Below are 17,638 nucleotides of genomic sequence, written 5' to 3'. Positions count from 1 at the left end.
TCACCAACTCCTGGAGCTTACTCAGACTCGTGTGCATTGAGTCAGTGATGCCATCCAACCATCTCATCCTCTGTCATCCCCTTCTTATCCTGCCTTCAAACTTTCCTAGCATCAGGGTCTTTTCAAATGTGTCAGCTCTTCGAATTAGGTGGCCAAAGTACTGGAGTTTCAGCTTCAATATCAATCCTTCCAATGAATATTCATGACTGATTTTCTTTAGGATGGACTGGTTGGATCTCCTTGCAGTCCAAGGGACTCTCAAGAGTCTTCTCCAACACCACAGTTCAAAAGCATCAGTTCTTCAGCATTCAGCTTTCTTTATAGTCCAGCTATCACATCCATACCCTTCAGTAGGTGAATGGATAAATAAATTGTAGATCTATAAAATGGAATAGTATTGAGCACTACAAAGAAAAAAATAGCGCTAAAAAGAAATGAACTATCAAGACATAGGAAACAAATGCATATTACTAAGTAAAAGAGTCAATATGAGAAGGTTCCAACTATATAACATTTTGGAAAAGACAGAACTATAGAGACAGTAGAAAGACTAGTGGTTGGCAGGGATTAAGGGAAGGGAGAAAATTAAGGGAAGGGAGAGATAAACAGGAGCACAGAGGATTTCTAGCGTAAAGAAATTACTCTACATGACATTATAATGATGTATATATGCCATTACACATTTGTCCAAACCTATAGAATGTACAACATCAAGAGTGAATCCTAATGTAAACTATGGACTTTGGATGATAATGTTGTGTCCCTGTAGGTTCATTAATTGTAAGAAATACACCACTCTGGTGGGGGATGTTGATAAGGGGAGAGGCTAGTCTTGTGTTGGGGCAGTGAGTATGTGGGAAATCCCTGTACCTTTTCAATTTTGCTGTGAACCTAAAGTTGCTCTAAAAATATAAAGGCTTTGAAAAATGTGGCAGTCTTCTAATACCAAATCATATCGATACTGAAAAAATATTTCCCACCCATAACTCAGCAAGGGGAGAAATGATACCTATTGTGGATGAAAGTGGTGTAGAATTGTTGATGGTCTGAAAAGCAATTGATACCAAGTATTAAAAACTATAAAAAATATTTATACCCATATGCCTAGTAATTCCAATCTGGAAAAATTCTCTAGATTATATATAATCTTAGACTTGGTACAGTAGGATATGAACAGAAATGTTAAAGGTTGAAAACAACTGGAATGTTCAAAAATAGAGGGTCATTAAGTAAACTGTGATAATCTGTTGATACAATTTTAAACATTAAAATTATGAATCATAATTATAAAATTGTATAAGAATAAGAAACTGCTTATAGTATAAAGACATATAATAAATAAAATATAAAACATAAAAATATGTATGTATGTACATATGTATAAATATACACATATACATATGTATAAAAATACGTACATATGTATAAAAATATACATATGTAAAAAATATATATATATGTTAAATGAAAGCATACTCAGTATAGAACACAAACTCGTGCATGCTCAGTCGTGCCTGACTCTTTGCTACCCCATGGACAAGGGTTCCCCCGGCTCCTCTATCCACGGGATTTTCCGGGCAAGAATACTAGAGTGGGTTGCCATTTCCTTCTCCAGGGGATCTTCCTGACCCGGGCATTGAGCCCATGTCCCTTGCATCTCCTGCATTAGCAGGCAGATTCTTTACCATTGGGAAGCCCACACTCAGCATGATTAAAACTAAAACATGTTTTAAAAGCATTAGATGAAAATACATCAAGATGCTTCTTCCTCACTCTTTTTTTTTCTAGTTTCTAGTCTCTGCCATGTATAGTACCACGATTGTATTACTTTTACAAATGGAGGACTTAAAAATAACTTATTTCCCTTCTTGGGAAGAGATGCTCAGCACAAAGCCACACTCCGCCCTGAAACAGCCTTCAGAACTGGGCTCTGTCTTTCGGGGGCTTAATCACGTAGTACATGTGTGGCTTTTGCTCCATGTTGTCTGTGCCATTTATTCATATGTTGTTTCAGAATTTTCCAGCTTAGTATATTTATGTCTTTCCCACAACTATTATAAATTTTTAAAATTGTGGCAAAATGTATATAACAAAACCTACCACGTTAACTGTTCAGTGTGCAGTTCAGCGGTGGTGAGTACATTCACGTTGCAACATTGGCAGCACCAATCTTCAGAACTTTGTCATGTTTCTGTTGAGCCCTAACCTCCCTGAGCTTCTCCAGTGGCTCAAGGGTAAAGAATCCACCTGCTAATGCAGGAACCTCGGGTTCGATCCCTGGGTCAGGAAGATCCCCTGGAGAAGAAAATGGCAAGCCACTCCAGTATTCTTGCCTGGGAAATCCCACGGACAGAGGAGCCTGGTGGGCTACAGCCCGTAGAGTCACAAAGGAGCTGGACAAGACTTAGCAACTCAGCAACAACTAGCCTCCCTCCCCTCACCGTTCTACTTTCTGTCTCCATGAATTTGACTACTCTAGGAATCTCATATATGTAAATCATGTAATATTCATCATATTCCACAATCATTTTTTAAAAATCCCCAATCGTTTTCAAAGCTCAGACCAAGTCTCTGATTTATTTTCATTTTAAACATATTGCATCTTTGCTCATTTATGTAAATACTGTAGTGCTAGGCAGAGCACTGAGCAACGGCTCAAGAAACACATGTGGTCTTTGAGGCTGACAGTGTAGTGGGGCAGAGAGAACAGGAAAAACGCAGAGAAAGATCGAATATGAGAAGTACACTGAGTGTTTGTATTTGGTCGCTCAGTCGTGTCGATTCTTTGACCCCATGGACTGTAGCCCTCCAGGCTCCTCTGTCCATGGGATTTCCCAGGCAAGAATACTGGAGTGGGTTGCCATGCCTTCCTCCAGGATCTTCCTGACCCAAGGAGCGAACGTGCAGCTCCATTTCCTATGTCTCCTGCATTGCAGGCAGATTGTTTATGCGCTGAGCCATGTGAGACAGTGAATTTTGCGGGGGGAGCTTTATGGAAAACCTAAGTGTCATAGGATGAGTGGGGGAGGCGTCCCCTAGGATGAGGGGAGGAAAAGAGGAGCCCTGGGGTGTCCAGGCAGAGGGAGGGGAGCACAGAGTGTGAGGAGGAAGCGGCCTTTGTGCAGTGTGTGTGTATGTGTGCGTGTGCGTGTGTGTAGGGGTCCTGGGTGTGATGACCTGGGGTATTGGGGGAACAGTGGTATATTCTAGCTGTGGTGGGAGTTTTGAGGAAGAGGCCCAGATGAGAAGTGCCTTGGGCTTGGCCAAGTGCACAGCCAAGACTAGGAACAAATGCCACTACTTTGTGTGGCGAGTTCACGCTGCCACACGATGTACCTGCATGACCTCTGGGTCCAGGTACCTAGGAGCCCCTTTTCTCAGACACCAAGACTGAGGCACAGATGAGTGCAGTCTCTCACCCGGCATGGCCTTGAGCCCGGAATCACCACTTTGTTCCATACTTTCATTTACTGCTGAGTGGTTGTAGGTACAGTAACTGATGTAGGGCAAGGAGGCGGTTGTTCTAATTTGTAGGAGTGAAAACAAGCTTAGGGACCAAAAGCCATCTTGCCCAAGGTCGAGCAGCAAGTGAGTGCAGACTGAATGAGTGATCAGATGAAGGATCGAATGAAAAGAGAAAAGAAATCGTATCCCCTCACCCCTCATTCCCTTATTCCCTCTCTCCCCCATTCCCTCCCAGGGTCGTGGGGGGTGCTGTTCATCACTTCACTGTGGGGTGGAGTCGACAGAGGGAGGCCTGTGGGGAGAGGTGGGGAGAGGAAGGGAGAGCAGGGTCCACCACAGAGGGTGAAAAGAAGATTCTAGATTCTCTTGCTTCTTACCTACAGTCTCATCTAGACCTTACTTGCTGTAAATGCAACGTTACGTTCTGTTTTTCCATTGTGAAAGAAAGTGAAAATGTTAATCACTCAGTTATGTCCGACTCTTTGTGGCCCTAAGGGCTCTAGCCCACCAGGCTCCTCTCTCCATCGGATTGTTCAGGCAAGAATACTGGAGTGGGTTGCCATTCCCTTCTCCGGGGTATCTTCCCAACCCAGGGATGGAACCCTGGTCTCCTGCATTGCATGCAGATTCTTTATTGTCTGAGTGACCAGGGAAGCCCATTAGTTATTTGCATGAACACTCTGAGTCTCTTTAAAAAAATCTTTATGACAGTTATTGAGTGTTGAATAATTGTCCACCAAGTAAATGGACCACAATGTATTAAAATGTCCTCTTAGCATCAATTATTTGTGTTGTTTTGATATTTCTGAAACATGTGAACCATGTTATTAATATTAAGTAAAGCTAATAATACCAAGAATAGTCTTTCCTGAGGATTGAGCTCCAGTCTGGGTTTCAAAGGTCTGAGTGGTTTCTTTGGGCGCTGTCGGTTTGGACCTTCCAAGGTGCCTAAGGCAGCTGTGGGCCTGCCACAGAGGATGGAGCCGGGACAGGGCATCTGTGCTTGTAAGTGAACTTGTTCCTCTTACCAAGCAGCTGCTGGAGGGGAAGGGGCCGCCCTACATAACGTCCCCACATAAAAGAGACGAGTGTGCAGGTGGGACCTGGGTGGCAGCAACTCCACCTGACTCCCCTCGCTTGTGCATGGGCGGCAATGGCCTGCCTTGAGCATCCCCCGCCCCCCACCAAAGCACTCCCTGGGTCATTCCTTTTAACTCCCCTTGGGAAAAAGTCCAGGGTACAGGGACTTTTGCACATTTTAATCTGACCTCATCTGAAGTGCAGCCACAGGGTCCCTAACTGTCACAGCAAACCCCAGGCACGCAAAGACAGAGGCTTGTGGCTGGCTTGCGATCGCTGTGATCAGCCGTGATCACGCAGCAGTCAGAACGTGGTGGCTGCTCTGTCCTAGTGGATGATGCCCTGAGACTCTGGGGGAGACCCTGACCTGGGAGCCTGGGCTCCAGCCTGCTCAGCCTCCTATTTACTGGCTGATGTCCATGGGCCAGACCCCTCTGGGAAGAAACCAACAGAAAATATACAGAAGAAGAAAAGTACTATGACCGATCTTAGTGCTGCCTCTAAGCCTGAACACTCAGCAGACCATAACTGAGGCGTGGGAGCTTTCCAGAAAGGACCACCTCTGTTAGGGTCAGCTCACCTCCTGCCCATCCACTGTCACCCTCTACTGCCCTTACTGTCAGGCCGAGTGACTCAGCATGTGTCTGTCAGCTACTCACAAAGTCACACCGAGAATAGCCACGACACTGTCCTCAGGGAGGGGACGCTGCTTGGTCATTAACAGGAGCACGTACCTGCATGGGTGGACATCGCTGGCTGGAGCTCTTGGAGGAAACATCCAAGACAGCTCGCCCAAACTCTGATAACTCTGTAGACCCAGCAGGCGGAGGCACTCATGTTTTTAGGTAGATTTTTAGGAAGTCTCATTTATCTTATACTGATGTGCCCTTGAAACCCCAGGAGGAAATGTGGTCTTGTGGGGAGCGGCGGTGCTAGTAGCCTGCATTGTCTTCTGAGCTCTGCCACTAGCTGTCGGAAGAGTCCATCTGGGCCATAGGAGTGAAGAGGCAGTCACACCTGCCCCCCTGCTTAGCCAGCTCACCACCCCGGTGGTGTGGCAGGGTGATGGAGATATCTCCTCCCAATCAACAAGACAAAGAGTGATTCTAAAATGGTGATTTTCTTGCAAACAATGAAATATTCAGAGAATCTGACATGTGTGGGCTTGTCAGTGAAGAGGAAACAAGGGCCATGGATCAACTCATAGTAATACCATTGAAAGTGCTGGGCGAGGGGAACACCAACAGATGTGCTGGGAAAGCAAATGACCCAGGAAGGGTGGCTATACTTCCTTAAGTACAGGTGGGTGCATTGCTTAAGCCCTACCACATGGAAAGAACCCCAACTCACCGTCTCAAACTTCTCTATATGGGTAGCTTACTGGGTCACTGCTGGGTGTGAAGTGTGGCAATTAAAAATACCTACTTCCTGAAATGGAGAGCAGGTTCAAGGTTATTCTTTGATATAATACAGTATCACTTGCATTGCTGTTGGCTTCCTTGTGTGGGCTAGAAAGCAATGGAGTGACAGCTGGCACACTGGGAATCAGCCATGGAGATGGTAACATGTGGATATAGCTGTGAATTTTGAGGGGTTCTTGAAGGATGAAGGGTCTCCCTTTGAGAAAAAAGGAGTTCCACCAGTGGAACTGTTGTAGAAAGGGGGACCCCTTCCAGGGCCCAAAAGGAGGCTCTTGTCTAACACTTGGAAATGAATTGTCTGAGGAGACACGTGTGCAGGCAAAGCAAGAGACTTCATTGGGAAGGGGCACCCCCGGCTGGAGAGCAGCAGGGTAAAGGAACCAGGAGAACTGCTCTGCCACATGGCTCACAGTCTCAGGTTTTACGGTGATGGGATTGGTTTCCTGGTTGTCTCTGGCCACTCATTCTGACTCAGGGTCCTTCCTGGGGGTGTGCATATCGCTCAGCCAAGATGGATTCCAGTGAGAAGGATTCTGGGAGGTGGTAGGACATGTGGCATCTCCTTTGACCTTTCTCAAATTCTTCCTGTTTATGGTGGCTTGTTACTTCTGTGTTCCTTATCAGGATCTCCTGTCATAAAATAACTCACAGAAATGGTTACTATGGTGCCTGGCCAGGATGGGCAGTTTCAGTCAGTGTGTTTACCCAGCAGAATTAGTTAAATGTGAGTTGGGTTGCCCAGAGAATGTGAGATCAATGTCACAGAAGATATTTAAATGGGAGGTGGATGAACTCTTGGCAAGGTTGTTGTAAAGGGTATTCAAGTATTGGGTTGCTGAAAAGATCCATTTGGGTTTTTCTGTAACACCTTATGGCCAACCCAATATTATTTTGGAAGCTGAATTCTATGGGCTTTCAGTTCCTTTCTCAACATAGAGATCTATACCCGAAGGATCAGACTTTACCAGTTGCAAAGATTTTTGAATTTTAGTTGCAGTTTTCTGCTGCTTTAGCCACAAATAAAGTAGGGAAGGAGCCCACAGCACACCTTCTATGTAGGGATCATGCATGAACTCTGGGACTTTGTATAGTGAGAAGATTGGGTAAGTGTATGCAGGAGCCAAGTTTAACCACTCTTGTACTAGTCTCTATAGGTTGGGGTGGGGGACAGGACATCACACCAGGTGTCACTGGGTGGTGGTATTTGAGTAAAGTCCTTTCTCTGCCATTTACTTTCTAGCCTGGGGACTGGATGGAGCTTGGGCTTAGCGTCCTGCTTATAAAATAGCAAGACTACGTCTGTGCGTAAGGGGTTAGTTGAGACAGTGCAGATAAAACAGTATAGTACCAAGCACATGTGTGTGTGTGTGTGTTTGCACACAGTTGTGTCAGACTCTTTGTGACCCCATGGACTGTAGCCTGCCAGGGTTCTCTGTCCATGGGATTTCCCAGGCAAGAATACTGAAGTGGGTTGCCATTTCTTCCTCCAGGGAATCTTCCCAACCCAGGGACTGAACCCACGTCTCCTGTGTGTTCTGTACTGGCGGTCACATTCTTTACCACTGAGCCACCTGGGAAGCCCCACCAAGCACATAAGTGCTTAATAAGTGGAGACAGTGACTGGCAGTTGAGGTCGAATCGAACGTCAGTAAACAATGTGTGAAGACGTGGGTCATCTGGTAACTTTAAACTCTAAGTGAGATTGGAGACAGGCAACCCTCCTCTGAAAACAAGTAGAAATGTGTATACGAGTGTGGTCAGACCCACAGACAACTTTTAAAAATAGGTCCATAAAGTCCATAACCTTATTGATATGTTGGAAATTTTACATTTCTTTTGATGATTTTTTTTTTTCCTCTCAAAGGAGATTTTTGCAGCTGTGGAGGATGCTGTTTTTGAGCTCAGTTTAAAGGGCTGCCTTTCTGACAGCCCTGGACTGAGACATGAAATCTTCAGGGCGGCTGGAGATGGTGAGTCTGTGATGTTTGCAGCCAACATATAAGTGTGAAATTCTGTATGTTTTAGAAGTATGTTTTAAATAGGTACAGCCTGAAAAAACATTATTTTCTTATTTTTCAAAGTCATGTATCTTTTAAGAGAAAATTTAGGATATAGCAAAGCAAAGAGAAGAGGAAAATTAAAATATTCATACAATTCTATGCCCAGAGACATAACCGGCAACCTCTGCTACGGCACTTTCAAGATTCTCTGTCTTAAAAATGGGACCATGTTCTGGACCATGTTCTGGATAATTCTTCATAGCTTTTTAAAAACTTTTTTAAAGCAGTAATTTTTGTCATTAAACATTCTCCTCATATATATTAAAAAAATTAAAATTGCTTCTGTTTTGTCTGGCTATAAATGTAATACACAGATGGAAGCAATTCACATGCATAAACAAGAAGGTAAAAACCACCTGTAATCTGCCCCCTCCCCCAACCCCTATAACAATCCGACTGAGCATTTTGGCACATAGTCTTCCTGACTCTCTTTTTAATATGTCTTTTTTATACACAGATAATTCCCCTCTCCTCCAAGATTGGGTTCCTATAACATTTGATGTTCCATTAACTTCTTTTTAAATTTGAAAATACATTGGGTACAGACATAGGAAACAAACTTTTGGTTACCAAGGGGAAAAGGGAAGAGAGGGATAGATGTGAAATTTGAGATTAACAGATACAGACTACTATATATAAAATAGATAAACAACAGGACCTACTGTAGAGCACAGGGAACTATATTCAGTATCGTGTAATAACCAATAATGGCAAAGAATCTGAAAAATAATATGTATATACATATAACTGAATCACTTTGCTGTACATGTGAAACATTGTAAATCAACTCTACTTCAATAAAAAATAAAAAACAAGCAAATATATTGTGAATATCTTTCCAGTTATTAAGCATTCTTGCATAGCATTTTTTTAGGGGCTCTCTTTACAGTGTATGGATGTATTCTTTTATTCCACTGGTGGATATTTAGGTTTTTTGCATGTTTACAATATGCTTACAATAGCAGGATGCATATCTTCGCTGTTACTAATCCCTATGTATAGCCATAATCACCTTTTCATGATATAATTCATAGAAGTGGAATTGTTGGGTCAAAAAATATAAACAGCTTATGTCTCCTGATACATGTTAACAAATTGCCCTTCACAGTAGTGGCACCAGTCTGCATGCTGAGCCATGGAATACAACTGGGCTCATGTATCAGCATTCTCATCTATCTAGAATATTATTTTCTGCTATGATCAGGTGAAATGCATTTTAAAAATGAATTTCTATTTTTTGTTTACTTGTTTAAACAACTTCAGTCCATATTAGAAATAAATTTGTCTTTAATTCTTGAAACAGTCACTTACTGAAACCACCTGAAATTTCTCTTGGTGCAAGATGTAAAAAGCTAAAAGTTCTTTTTCCCTAATAGTTACCAATTGTCTCAATACCCTTTATTATAGAATATTATAGAATCCATTCTCTCCCTGTATATGTGAAGGCCACTCGTAGCATGTAATCCATGTATTCTACTGGGGTCTGTTCTTTGAATCACTGTATTTTAATTATTGGGATTAGTAATTGTAAATTGACCAGTATGTGTCCAGTAGCTGTCACTTCCTTCAGGAGGGAGAGGCTCTCACTTTTAAGAAAGAAAACTTTCTGACTCTAAAAAGATGATTGAGTCACATTCTTCCATCTCTGCAAAATTTTCCCTCTGTTGGGACATAAGGATGGGAAAAACAGGCCACCACAGTGAGGAAGCAGGAATTCAGAACGTGACCAACCAGTAACAAAGCTTCTGTGAAAGCTTAAGCTCCCCCAGTCCCCAGGGGTGGAGGGTCATCACACACAAAAAATCTAAAGATCAGCCTCAGGGATTCCGACACTTTGAGAAATCAGCTAGATTCGGGGACCCTGATGAGAAATTAAAAACTATGAGTTTTTAAGTTTTTAAAGAGTTTTTAAGGGTTTTAAGGAGATCATGAAGGACAGGGAAGCCTGGTGTGCTGCAGTCTTTGGGGTCGTAAAGTGTCAGACATCACTTAGTGACTGAACAACAAGAGTTCAGGGAGATGAGGGAAATTTTATCCTCCAGCTTTTAGGAAAAATAAATAACTTTTTAAAAAGAATCAAAGAACCTCGTCTCAGTCAACAACTTCATTGGACCAATATGCTCAAAATGCGTCTTTTTGAATGCAGAAACTCTTGTTCAGCTACTGCTCAAAATGCATCTTTTTGAATGCAGAAACTTGTTCAGCTACTGCAGTAACAAATTCTTTCTGTGGAAAAAAGTACAGATGAGTCGAAATTGTGCTCTATCATCTCACTGTGCTTCTGAGCGACCTGAGTGTTCACACCATGAACCCACAGCCGGAGCATCACAGCCCATGGGGGGAGGCAAACTGTAATTATAGACAAATTTAGAAGAGAAAATAAGTTTCCTGGAGTGACTGGAAAACTAAAGCTGGAAAGTAAGAGGTGATATCATTTGAGGATGAAGGACACAGAAACATCGAGTTTTACCACTGGCTTAGAGATGCTGAAGGCCAGCTGGGGCTGTGTGATGTTGCCACGGCTCTGTCCCATTGCTGGTTCATCCTTTCTTATGGCTCCCTCCCTGCATATAGCTTTGTAAACTGCCCCAAATCCTTTCGGAAGTTGAGCAGTGCCCAAATAAATAAAAATATTGATTTTAGGTGCTTTCTGATGTATTGTGAAATTGAATTTTAACAGTCAAGGTAATTAAAATAAAAGAAGGGTTACTTTTGTTTTAATCTTTCATTATTGAAATGAAACTAGTTCTTCAGTGTGCTTAAGCACTTGTGCCTCATGTTGGTGATCAGGCAGGTGTCCTTCTATAGCAGTATTTATTGATAGCTCCTCATGCAATCATATATGCTCAGCTATACGTCTGTAGAAGGTTTTCTACAGGCGATTATTTGCTGTATAGAAATAGGATCCTTTGGGGTTTTTTGGCCCTGCGGCATATGGGATGCTAGTTCCCTGACCAAGGATGGAACCCATGCCCCCTGCATTGGAAGAGCAGAGTCCTAACCACTGGACCACCTGGGAAGTCCCAGCATCATATTTTAAATACACTCTGTTTTTGTTTTCTGAGGATTCCTGGTGGTCTTGCCAGATCACTCTCGTAAGTCATTCTTTTGATGACTGTGATATTTTAGGGTGTGGATAGATCATGATTTATTTAGTGATTCCCCACTCATTAGCTTGGGGTTATCTCCACTTTTTATTTTGCCCAAAGAAAGGAAACTGCAATAATCATCTTTATATACTTGTTCTAAGGTAATGTGCTTTTACTTTATAGAAGTACTGAGTTAGAGTATGTAATTTATATTAGACGTTACTAGGTTGTTGTTGTTTTTGTTCAGTCACTAAATTGTGTCCTACTCTTTGCAGCCCCGGGAACTGCAGTATGCCAAGCTTCTCTGTCCTTCACTATCTCTTGGAATTTGCTCAAATTTATGTCCATTGGGTTGGTGATGCCATCCAACCATCTCATCCTCTGTTGCCCCCTTCTCCTCCTGCCCTCAGTCTTTCCCAGCATCAGGGTCTTTTCCAATGAGTTAGCTGTTTGCATCAGGTGGCCAAAGTACTGGAGCTTCAGCTTCAGCATCAGTCCTTCCAATGAATATTCAGGGTTGATTCCTTTGGGAATGACTCGTTGGATCTCCTTGCAGTCCAAGGGACTCTCAAGTCTTCTCCAGCACCACAATTCAAAAGCGTCAATTCTTTGGCACTCAGCATTCTTTCTGGTCCAACTCTCATGTCTGTACATAACTACTAGATGTTACTAGATACTGCTAAACTGTTTTCTTGAAGTTTCCAGTGTTTCATGATACTATGGGCAATGCCTCTGAGGTTGTCCACATCCTCTCCAGCAGTGAGTGGTATCCTGCATTTACATTTTCACCCAGTGACTGTTTGTATGTAAATGACGGATTTCCATTTTCTGGAAAATGTATTCTTAACCATGATGGAGTCACAACTCATTCTTTGAAGATGAAATTTTGCTGTAGAGGTGATGGCAGGAGATGGAGAACAGTTTGAGTTAACCCTCCTCTCGTAAACACACAGATACACGCAAAGGTCTAAGTTCAGTTTGGTTGGATACTAAAGGCAGGGTAGGGAGGCAGTGGGGAGATTTTGTGTTAACATCAGCGGAGTCTGACCAGGTTCAGGTATGAGGACAGCTGTCTATTGAAAGGCCTTGTCTGTCAATAATCAGGAATATGTTCCACGGCAAATACACTGACCCACTTTACTTGCCACATACACACAGGAGCACACTCAGTCGGAAATTACATAGATGAAACCCCAATGGCATCATTCTCTTTTCCACAGGTGAGCTGCTTATGCTCTGGCTGAGCTAACAGAGTCCTGGCACAGGAAGATGTGAACAGCCGTTGGAGGAAAGACTGGCTCTTGTTCGAGCTCCAGTGCACTTTTCTTCTTGCTTTCTTCAATCCTCCACACGACTGGGTGGGCCATCAGAGATGGGGTTCTGAGTTTCTGAGTTTGAGTGTGGTCCAGAGTAGGTCTTCCACAAAGGCCTGCTTCCCTTGCGGGAGTCATTTTTCTTCCTATCTCCCAATCTCCCTGGGACCCCCAGGCTTGGCTGAGGCCTGGAGTGTGGTGAGGGGGCAGAGACAAGTATCACAGCACCCCTTTGGCCTGGTCTGTCCCTCCCCTGACAGCAGATCTAACCAAGCCGCCAGCTTTCTGCCCACAGGAGGCTGGGGGGCTGCTGGGGGAGGGGATGCTCTGGGGAAGGGGGGCCTCTGCCACCTGCCAACACTTCAAATCTTCCCCTTTTCATTTTGCCCCCACCCAACCGCAGAGACCTCCACCAATCTACTGTGAGCAGCTGCAAACCCTTCTGTCAGTGGAACACAACTCTTTTAATTTATTTTATTTTATTTTATTTATTTTTAATGTTTATTTATTTACATATTTGGCTGACCCAGGTCTTTAGTTGCAACACATAGAATCTTTTTAAAAATTAATTTGTTTATTATAATTAGAAGCTAATTACTTTACAATAGTGTGGTGGTTTTTGCCATACATCGATATGAATCAGCCACGGGTATATGTGTGTTCTCCCCATTCTGAACCCCCTTCCTACCTCCCTCCCCATTCCATCTCTCTGGTTGTCCCAGTGCCCTGGCTTTGAGTGCCGTTTCATGCATTGAACTTGGACTGATGATCTATTTCACATATGGTAATATACATGTTTCAATGCTGTTTTCTCAAATCATCTCACCCTCATCTTCTCCCACAGAGTCCAAAAGTCTGTCTTTATATTTGTGTCTCTTTTTCTGTCTCACATATAGGGTCATAATTACCATCTTTCTAAATTCCATATATATGCATTAATATACTGTATTGGTGTTTTTCTTTCTGATTAACTTCACTCTGTATAATAGGCTCCAGTTTCATTCACCTTTTTAGAACTGACTCAAATGCTTTCTTTTTAATAGCTGAGTAATAGTCCGTTGTGTATATGTACCACAGCTTTCTTATCCATTCATCTGCCAACAGACATCTAGGTTGCTTCCATGTCCTAGCTATTGTAAACAGTGCTGCGATGAACATTGGGGTTACACATGTCTCTTTCAATTCTGGTTTCCTAGGTGCGTATGCCCAGCAGTGGGATTGCTGGGTCGTATGGCAGTTCTATTTCCAGTTTTTTAAGGAATCTCCACACTGTTTTCCATAGTGGCTGTACTAGTTTGCATTCCCACCAACAGTGTAAGAGGGCTCCCTTTTCTCCTCACCCTCTCCATCATTTATTGTTTGTAGACTTTTTGATAGCAGCCATTCTGACTGGCATGAGATGGTACCTCAGAGATTTGCATTTCTCTGACAATGAGTGATGTTGAACATCTTTTCATGTGTTTGTTAGCCATCTATATGTCTTCTTTGGAGAAATGTCTGTTTAGTTCTTTGGCCCATTTTTTGACTGGGTCATTTATTTTTCTGGTATTGAGCTTCATGAGTTGCTTGTATGTTTTTGAGATTAATTCTTTGTCAGTTGTTTTGTTTGCTGTTATTTTCTCCCATTCTGAGGCTGTCTTTTCACCTTGCTTATAGTTTCCTTCATTGCGCAAAAGCTTTTAAGTTTAGTTAGGTCCTATTATTTATTTTTGCTTTTATTTCCATTACTCTGGGAGGTGGGTCAGAGAGGATCTTGCTGTGATTTATGTCAGAGAGTGTTCTGCCTATGTTTTCCCCTAGGAGTTTTATAGTTTCTGGTCTTACATTTAGATCTTTAATCCATTTTGAGTTTATTTTTGTATATGGTGCTAGAAAGTGTTCTAGTTTCATTCTCTTACAGGTGGTTGACCAGTTTTCCCAGCACCACTTTTTAAAGAGATTGTCTTTTCTCCATTGTATATTTTTGCCTCCTTTGTCAAAGATAAGGTGTCCATAGGTGTGTGGATTAATCTCTGGGCTTTATATTTTATTCCATTGATCTATATTTCTGTCTTTATGCCAGTACCACACTGTCTTGATGACTGTAGCTTTGTAGTACGGCCTGAAGTCAGGCACGTTGATTCCTCCAGTTCCATTCTTTTTTCTCAAGATTGCCTTGGCTATTCAAGGATTTTTGTGTTTCCATACAAATTGTGAAAGTATTTGTCCTAGTTCTCTGAAAAATACCATTGGTAGCTTGATAGGGATTGCATTGAATCTATAGATTGCTTTGGGTAGTATACTCATTTTCACTATATTGATTCTTCTGATGCATGGACATAGTATATTTCTCCATCTGTTTGGGTACACAGAATCTTTAGTTGCAGCATGTGGGATCTAGTTTCCTGACCAGGAATAAAACCCAAGCCCTCTGCATTGGGAATGTGGAGCCTTAGCCACTGGACCACCAGAGAAGTCCCAGAACAAAGTTTTTTGTGAGGATGTGAGTCATGCCATAGCCTTGTGTTCCCATCAGCTAGGTGTTTACTGGTGACTTGTTTACTGTCTGCCTAGGGCCAGCTCAAAGGTGAGGGGAGTGATGCCTCAAAGGTATTCTCTCTGACATCACCCAAGTGCTAGCCTTCTTTCTGTCCAGGCCCCCAAAGATGATGTAAGCCCAGGGTTGGTGCCAAGAGTACATTAGGTGCTCAATTAGTATCTAATATGTCGAGTTTGTGTTCTCCAGAGGGTTTGTCGATTGTACTTGCCAGCAAACATTGATAAAGTGGAGAAGGTGAGTGCTGGCGGGGGTTTGGTGTGTGCAGAGAGAGAGGGCAGTGCTTCTGGCCCACTGACATCAGAGCACTCTGCCTGTGGGCGCCTGAGGCCTCCTAGGTGAGCCTTCTTGTTTGTTTTTTTATTCACTTAGACTCTGGTCCCAGACCTTGGGAATGCTGAGCATCTGGGCAGGTGGCAGTACAGGGCCAGAAGGCTCCCACAGTCCTCTGTCCCCTCACTCCAGGAAATGAAGGATTGGCTCCAGCCTAGAACCTCTTTTGTAGCAGACATGAGTCTGGAGGGCTGGTTGGTGACACCCTGGCCACCCTTCATCCCAGCACAGGGCAGACCAGCACACAAAGGTGCTGGAGTTAATATATTTGAAGCCGCAGCAAGCAACCTAAGGAAGAGCATCATGAACTGGACAGAGAGAACTGGGTGATTTCTTCACATAAATGAGAGGCAGGAAGGAAGATGGTCTGCAATCAATAATATATGAACCTTGAGACTGTCATATACAGTGAAGTAAGTCAGAAAGAATAAAACAAGTATCATTTATTAATGCATATGTATGGAATCTAGAAAAATGTTACAGATGGACCTATTTGCAAAGCAGAGATAGAGACACAGATGCAGAGAATAAATGTAAGGCTACCATGGGGAAAGGGGCGAGATAAATTGGGAGATTGGAACTGACATGTATATACTATTGATGGGCTCAGTAGTAAAGAATACACCTACCAAGCAGGAGATGCAGGTTCAATCCCTGGGTTGGTAAGATCCCCTGGAGAAGGAAATGGCAACCCACTCCAGTATTCTTGCCTGGGAAATCCTATGGACAGAGGAGTCTGGTGGTTTATAGTCCATGGGGTCGCAAATGAGTTGGACAAGACTGAGCATCTAAACCACCACCACCGCATTATTGATACTATGTACAAAATAGATAACTAAGTGGAATCTACTGTATAGCACAAGGAACTCTACTCCGTGCTCTGTAGTGACCTAAATGGGAAGGAAATCCAAAAAGGAGGGGATACATGTGTATGTATAGCTGATTCACTTTGCTGTGCAGCAGAAACTAACATGACACTGTAAAGCAACTATACTCCAATGAAAATCAATAAAAAAAATCATATATGAATTGAGATAAACTCTAAGATGGAGTGGTGAGTTGCTAAGTAGTGTACAACTCTTTGTGACTCCCTGGACTGTAGCCTGCCAGGCTCCTCTGTCTATGGGATTCTCCAGGCAAGACTACTGGAGTGAATTGCCACGTCCTCCTCTAGGGGATCTTCCCAACCCAGGAATTGAACCTGCATCTCGTGCATTGCAGGTGGATTCTTTACCAAATGAGCCACCAGGGAAGTCCTAAGATGAGGACCTGCACGTAAAAGGCAGTCAATTAATGGAAAAAAACAGGCCTCCGGAGAGCCAATGAGACCTCCGAGGGACAGAAGTGCCCTTTACAGCACTTCTGCTTTCGGTTTGATAAGAATCACATGTGTCACACGTATTTCTGGGAATCCCAAACTCATCAGTGTTGGGGCCTATGGTTTCCTTCTGTTGGGGTTGATGCACAGAGCTTTGCCGCGGGAGGACTCCAGGAACCAGTGACTCACAGCCACCAAGGAGTGTTGGTGACACATCTGAGGAGGTTTCCCAAGAAGCAACAGAGGAAATCTCTTTCATCCTCCACACCTGGAAAGGCCCCTAAACACAGGGCTCTTTCTCTCTTTCCCTTTGACTGGGGTAGTGGATTCAGATCAGCTCTGCAGCCCACACTGGGGGGCCGGGGATCACGTTCTGAAAACAAGTTGCTCACTTCCTACAGGTAGAGAGGGTGGGGGTGGGGGTGGGGCTGAGTCAGGGTGTAAGGGAAGGGGATGTGAGAGCCTCCTTTCTCCTTTGAACTTGGCCTCCACTGGGGGAGGGGGCACACCCTTGCTTCCCACTGAGTGGAAGGGAGGGGAGGAAACCAGCATTGCCCCAGACCCTCCTATCTGTGGTCATTCAAGGCCAACAGCAAGATCAAGAAGGAGATACCACTGGAGCCTCCATTTCAAAGGAAAGAACAGGTTCACAGAGGTCAAATAGCCTGCTCAAGGTTATAAAGCTGGTAGAGTAAGACCCTGTTGTCCAGCCACCTCAGTGTGTATCACTGATTTCCATTGTACAGATTTTTAAAAATCATGATTTAATAACAAATCCCTCATTGATGGTTATTTCAACTGATTCCAGTTTTTTAATATTACAATCACCAGAGCCTCTTTTAATAGAAGCTGTTTCTTTTTTCCAAGCTTTTTCTTTCTCCCCAATTATAAAAGTAATAGGTGATTGTTGTGGGGAAAAAAAATTCACAGACCATAGAAATGTACGATATAGAAATGGAAATTCCCCAGTGTAATTGCCATTACCAGTTTGGAGTCGATCTTTCCAGACCTTTTCTTATGCAT

Source organism: Budorcas taxicolor, chromosome 11 (genome assembly GCF_023091745.1).
Source record: "Budorcas taxicolor isolate Tak-1 chromosome 11, Takin1.1, whole genome shotgun sequence".
Classification (NCBI taxonomy): Eukaryota; Metazoa; Chordata; class Mammalia; order Artiodactyla; family Bovidae; genus Budorcas; species Budorcas taxicolor.
The sequence above is the reverse complement of the archived record's forward strand: the minus strand, read 5'-3'. Positions refer to the sequence as shown.